Below are 7,617 nucleotides of genomic sequence, written 5' to 3' on the forward strand. Positions count from 1 at the left end.
TATTTCGAAATTTCGAAATTTTACCCTTGAAAAAAATGTTATCCCAGCATCAACACTTTTCGTTTTGAGGGTGTTTTTTTGACAAAATTTACCATTTAAAAAAAAGTGTTATTCGAACATCAACACTTCGTTTTGAGGGTGTTTTTTGGACAATTTTTGCACAAAAAATTGGTTTTCATCGCCATTTTTAAAACATGTTGAAAATTTACCCTAGGAACTTGGAAGAAAAACAAAAAAACAAAAAAAGAAGAAGAAGAAGAAAAAAAAAGAAGGGTATTATTCCAGCATCAACACTTTTCGTTTTTAGCACTGTTTTTGATGTTTTTACGGGGTTTTTTGGCAGAGTTCCTGTTTTGAGTTTATAATTCCCATTTCAAAGTTTACATTATTATGTTGAGGCCTTTGGGGTACAATTCAAAGAATTTTTGTTATTTCCTATCCTTGAGAAGATTCCAGAGTTTTCAAAGAACTTTTGTTACTGCCTATCCTTGAGAAGATTCCAGAGTTTAGATTAGGCAGGTTTCTGTTTGCAGGTCTTACCAGTAATTCCTAAGTTCACTATTGTATCCTTGGGGGAGTGATTCAGAATTTTGTGGTGTCAAATAATAAAATTCAGACATTGCAACATAGATTGACAGTGTGTTTTTAAGAACAGATTAATTTTTGTTCAGGTGTCTGGAGTCTGTACAGGTTCAAGGTGTAGAAGAATTGTCATATGGAAACCCAAGTTTGAAATCTGCTTAGGTCAGAACCCTAGTCAAAACTCTGTTTTTGGACAGAGTAGGACAAACTAAGTGTGGAGTGTTGTGGAGTGGACTGAGTTATTGGGATGAAGTGAGTCAAAAAAATTAGTGAGTCAGTGCTGATGGTGTGCAACAATGAGGAGATGAATGAGGATGATTTTTTTTTAGAAAATTTTCCAAACTTTTACTCTTTTTGTGAAGAAGATAGAGTGGTGTGAAGTCTGATGGATGAATTGGTGCTACAGAGTTTGTCGGGGTGTGAATGAATGGACTTGGACTCCTTTTGGTAACTGACCTAGGAAAAGATGAACATGGAAAGCTACATGCAATTCCTAATCAAACCTACCACACTATTCTCTGAATTTTTGAAAGAATAAAAGGAGTTTTTGGTTCGGACTATTCACTGTAGTTGAGACCATAACCTTCTCTTTTCTTATATGATTAATCCGAAACAAACTAGTTAAAATGACATTGATAGGATCATTATAGGCCCTTCTCTCTTGAAAATTTTCACCTTCACCATGTTGGCTCTGGAATAATTACTCGTAGAAAAGAACAACTTGGAATAATTTCTCAAATAAGACTCTGTAAAGTGGCTAAAGAAACATGGAGATCAATAGATATGCATAATAATGAGTAGTTTCCTGTGAGTATCCTAAATGGAAAGTGGTGCCAAATAAAGTATTCTCTAGGTACTCACAATGTTGTGAGCTATTTAACACAATATATATCCTCAAATATCTCATGTTGGATGGAAAGAACATTAGGGTCTTGAAAGATTGACATTTTCTTGTGTGGTGTTTACACTTCTTGCAATTTTTGCAATGGTACTTGTGTTTTCCATCAAGTTGTGAAAATAAGAACAAAAGGATTATTTTTATGAAATCAACATACTACATTTCAGGTATCGATTTCATTCTTGAATCTTTTGCAATGTCTGAAAGATTTTTTGTTTGTTTGGGCCATTTTAAGGATGTTATAAAGCACACATATGCCTGTATGATATTTAGATGTCTCTTTAAACAATCATCATACTACCTTTCAGGTATCTTCTTTTGCATTTCCCAAAGACTTTCTTTATTTGATTGGGGAGCGATTATTTATTCACTAATATCTTATTGTTATTAGGCCAAGGCAACTCATGAAGTATTTTTTATCAAAAGAATCACCAACAATTTCACCTTGGGATTTTTCTTACGCTGCAAAACCTTAATCGGTTTCTTGTAGGATGTTTGAGCCCTCGATTATCCTTTTATATTGTGGAGATTTTATCTTATCTTTATACATGCCATTATACTGTGCTTCTTGGAAGAGTTAGACCTTGTCATCTACAGAAGTATCATCAACATCAACTGCTTCAACGGTTCAGGTTTTCTGATCTTTTTTTTCAAGAATTAGTCAAATTGTGATGTTTTTGCACATCATTTTTGGTTTAAAGTTTTATTTCCTCTATTATAAAAACTAGCTATACTCCTTTTGAATGTATGCTACCCAAAAAATTACACCACCAACTCTAGCTTCAAACCCTGTAGAAGTTGCATCCCCAGTTGTGTCTCAGCCCCTAGCTGTGTGAGTCAGAGAATGCCCATGTTCTATTTGTTCTTAGTATTGGAGATCATACTTGTTCAATTATATTAGAGATGTTTGTTGTTGAGTAATGAAGTGATAGTATTCTTGTACATATGAAGTTGATGCACATGTACAATTGTAAATGTCTTGTGATATTTTTGATAAACAGGGTTCCTACAATTTTCGTGTCATCTGTCGAGACTACAACAATGCAACAAGTGCACTCGGAAATAATTTCTTAGTTATAAGAAGTTCATATTTACATATTCATTAGTCTCAACTTTTCAAACCTTGTTTCTCCTTCCATATACATTCTCTTGTCATGTTGATAAAGCTTCTTATATTTTCATTGTAATTTTGTCTTGTCACAGAGAAAATGTTGATCCATATTGTGAGGCAGCATCAATATTAGTAGCTGGTAGTATCCTTGAATAGACAATCCAATAGATTCTTGATATGGATGGGGGTAGCTGGGACAAAGACACATGTGTTCGTGCACTTAGAGTATATTATGATAATCCTGAGCGTGTTGTTGAGTATTTATACTTTGTAAGATTAACTACTTTGAAGTTTGGAAGATACTTTGGGCTGTAGTTTTTAGTATATCACAAAATTTGTGGTGATGCTAGTTCTATCCATTTACACAAAAAAATTTTATATCTTGTAGCGAATTCCCGAGAGAGCAGAAATTGTTATTCCTGTTGCTCGCTCCCCGCCCTCAAATCTAGGTGCTACTAATTAGGGTACAAATACTATCATAGCAGGTGAATCTGATTTGGCTAAGGAAAAACTCCATTTTGTGGACCTAATGCTGCTCCATTAACTATGTTTCCATAGGTGATAATTTTTCAAGATATTTAGTTAATATATGTTTCATCATATTTTGAAATTAGGCACTAGCTCATTTTTGAGTTAAATTTTTCTTCCATTTGTAGGGTCTTCTTGATTTAGGTTGACATCCATAATATTGTTCATCTTTCTCCACTCTACTTTGTAGGAAAGGCACTTGACTTGGCTTTGCACTGCACCACCAAAAATATCTTTGATAATGTTGTCATGCACACCCTTTGATGCCTTACCTCCATGATTGTTCCATGATATATACAACTTAACACATACATCATTGCAAGCCCCAATCAAGTAATGGAGAAATTCATGAGCATTTTCCTACCCCCTGAAATGTGTCGCAAACATCTCTTAAGAGCTTTGTATATTTATAGGAGCATCATGCAAAATGTCACATTTTAGAGACCTTGAGATCCACTTTTCCACCAATAAGAAGGGGCAATGGAAGTTTAAATATTTGCATACAAAGAAGCGTTAAATTATGAGGAAATAATGACCAAATGATTCATGAAAGTGAGACACTAAATCACACTGCCGAGATAGCATGCATTATCGAGATTTTTGAATCCCATGGGAAAGCTCCAAAAAAATGGTTGCTGCGACGTCATTTCCAACGCCATTTATGGCTCTCTTGAAACCCTAATTTCTGCATCTGCCATGCTATGTCTTATGATTATTGGATAGTTTCCATGGCTATTGTTTGTAGAATTTCCTGCAAATTCTCTACAAATCTACCTCTGAGATCTATGTAGAAAATATGACTGTAGATTAACTCTATAATGCAGTATACCAAAGAAAATAACTATAATCTACTTCTACTATCAAACTAGCGGAAGTTTAAAGATCAAGTTGAATCAAAGCTGAACACACATAACCATAAGAAGAAGAACCAATACACATGAAACACAGAAGAATACTCAAGGGAAAGCCTCAACTAAGAACCCCACTATCTATATTATCATACAAGGTGGAAATATCTCAGAATTACACAAAGCTTTAGTTCTCACAGCTAGCGAACTCTCAATACAATCCTCCTAGATGCTCACAGGTAATCAAAGCTTCTCACAAGCCTTCTCCTCTGCCCTCCAAGCCCCTATTTCCTCGCGCGGTTCCTCTAGGATGATCTCCTTCACCTAGTAGAACACTGCTCTAACACACTGTCAGAACTATGCAATCCTCAAGGAACCTTCCTCCTTCTACATGCATGAGTTTCCTTTATAGGAGAAAACATGCAACTGATAGTACATTGTCCCTGTCTTTAATCTCAACTAGGTCTTTCTCAGAATAGACATGCATGAGTTAATGATGAGAGAATCTTCAGTTATCTGGAGTACACTAGTTGGATGCATGCATGCATTAACTAACTGAACTCACAATTAGTTCCTTAAACAGTTTGGAACTAATCTAACTGGACTTAAGTTAGTAAACTTTAAGCTAACTAATTACAACTCAAATACAACTCAACCTTATCTCCTTAATTAAGGGATAATCTCCTTAATTTAAGGGATAACTGTTGCATGACTTCACAAAGACTTCTAACTTGAATTTCTCCAACTAATTAATCCATAATGAATTAATTAATTATTTCCAAGCAGCTGGTGAGACTAAATTTAAATTTTAATTCAAGGACAAATTAAAATTGGAATTTCTGGACTCTATTTTTATCATTTCTTGTTTTTATTTTCAACACTCCCTCCCAACAAGAAAGGAATTCAACTCAATCCCAATCTTGAACCTTTGGAATGTTCTGCATGCAAAAATTCTCTCTAGTGTTGTTGCTCTAGCAACTCCAGAAAGAAAAAGGAAAAAAAAAATCCAACTTGAATTAGAATGATGCCTCTGTCATCAAAGTCTCTGATTACTATTACCTCTATTGACTAAAAACTCTGCTCTTCTATTGACTTAGACTTTCTGCATTGTTGTCAATCCTTCTTTGTGCTCTTTAGTATCTGACTGCTCTAGCCTCTGTCACTTTAATCTCTGACTACATCAATCCCACTGATTGCTCCCGCTACTATGTACTTTTGGCTCCCGTAGTAAGGTATGATCCATGAGATGAAACCTCTCAATGGACCCTGCCCAATTTCAGAACCTTCTTGGGGCTATCACTTCACATCGCCCCACCTCACACCTAGAGGTATGGCTGCATGTGCTCCCTCTACCCACTTAGCTCGGAATTTCCCCCTACTGGACGTCTCTGCATGAGTGGATGCCTCCACTTAGTCTCCTCTCAGCATCTCCAATTTTGGCTCCTCCACAATTGTCTGAGACTTCTTCTGGGGCTGCATGTTGAGAGGTAATTTACTCTCCCTCTCAACCACCAAGTCTCTAACACTTGCCTTGCTCCTCAAGGCTTTTCATGCATCTTGAACGTCAAGAGCATACAGGTTCTTAACTCGTGAACCGATCTATTTCACCTATCCCATGGTGATGTGTCTAAGGAAAACCTTTCCCTTATTAAAAGCAACATTGTAGCGTTTTCCCTCCAGGATCACGATCGATACCAAATTATTCTTCATTCCAGGCACATACTTCACATCTATCAAGGTGATAAGAGCTCCAAGCTCCCTCTGAAAAGCAACCGTCCCACTCTTGAAACACTATACCTTTCATCATCACCCATCTCTATGCACATCTTGAGGTCTTTCTTCTCCATGGTACTGAATAAACTTTTATCGTCGGTCATGTGGAATGAGGCTCCACTGTCAAGATACTAACCACAACCCATCATCGATGACACCATGCATGCGATGAGGGTAAAGTCCATCTCAAACGAAGAGGCTAATACCTCACCTTCAAATCCTTCTGAGGATCCCTTCTTGGACTTCTTCGATGGGCAATTAGTTGCATAATGACCCAGTTCATGACAATTAAAGCATCTCACTTTAGACTTGTCAACCTTCTTCCCTCCATGAGAAGAATTCGATTTGGAATGAGAATACTTCTCCTTCCCTTTCCTTGCCTTACTTGTTAATGCTAGATTTTCTTCATCATCCTTGGATGAAGAACCATCTCGTGTGCTCCTCCTGATGTCCTCCTGCATGAGATCTGACCATAGTCGTTCCCAATCTAGAAATTTCTCCCTTCCATTCATAGAGTCTTGGTAGCTATTCCAGCTCTTTGGAAAGCCAAGGAGAGTGAGGCTCACCATATCATCATCAGTAGTAGTTATTCCCACACTGCTAAGCTCATTTCTGTAAGTGGTGAGCTTGTTTAGATATGTGGAAATAGTATCGCAGTTCTCCATCTTGATTCTTTGAAGCTTATCCTTGAGCGCCAATTTCCTCTAGTCACTACTTTTCTAGTAGAGGTCCTTCAATGTCTTTAACATTGAATATGGAGTATCCTTCCCATGGAGACTCGAGACAATATGGTCTCAAACTCCCTCGAGGATGATCTGTCTCGCCCTCGCCACACACTTCTTCCACTCAGCCAACTCTTGTGCATTAGTTGAAGCTGGCTTTTGGATTTCTTGATCAATGAAGTCCTTGGAGTTGTTGTCTTCTAATACATCCTCCATGCGATCTTTCCATGCTATGTAATTGGAGCTACCTTCCAAGGCATACTTGAGTCTCAAGCCATAGAATGCCATTGACCAACCTGAAGTATGAGATGAATTTGATTTGCACCTGCAACCTCGAACTTCAAACTTTGAATTCTCTTCTCAGTATATTTTTCACAACTCTGATAACCTTTTCTCTGATACCATGTAGAATTTCCTACAAATTCTCTACAAATCTACCTCTGATATCTATGCAGAAAATATGACTGTAGATTAACTCGATAATGCAATATACCAAAGCAAAATACTATAATCTACTTCTACTATCAAACTTGTGAAAGCTTAAAGATCGAGCTGAATCAGAGTTGAACACACATAACCATAAGAAGAAGAATCAATACACATGAAACACAGAAGAATACTCAGGGGAAATCCTCAGCTAAAAACCCCACTATCTATATTATCAAACAAGGTGGAAATATCTCATAATTACACAAAGCTTTAGCTCTCACAGCTAGCCAGCGCTTAGTACAATCCTCTTGGATGCTCACAGGAAATCAAGCTTCTCACAAGCCTTATCCTCTTCCCTCCAAACTCCTATTTCCTTGCGCAATTCCTCTAGGATGATCTCCTTCACCCAGTGGAACACTGCTCTCACACACTACTCTAGCACACTATCAGAACTGCACAATCCTCAAAGAACCTTTCTCCTTCTACATGCATGAGTTTCCTTTATAGGAGAAAACATGCAATTGATAGTACATTGTCCCTGTCTTTAATCTCAACTGGGTTTTTCTCAGAATAGACATGCATGAGTTAATGATGAGAGTATCTTCAGTTATCTGAAGTACACTAGTTGGATGCATGCATGCATTAACTGACTAAACTCACAATTAGTTCTTTAAACAGTTTGGAACTAATCTAACTCGACTTAACTCAGAAAACCAAGCTAACTAA

The sequence above is a fragment of the Pinus tabuliformis genome, chromosome 4_2 (genome assembly GCF_031772625.1).
Source record: "Pinus tabuliformis cultivar Carrire ecotype Pingquan chromosome 4_2, CPIR1, whole genome shotgun sequence".
NCBI classification, from domain to species: domain Eukaryota; kingdom Viridiplantae; phylum Streptophyta; class Pinopsida; order Pinales; family Pinaceae; genus Pinus; species Pinus tabuliformis.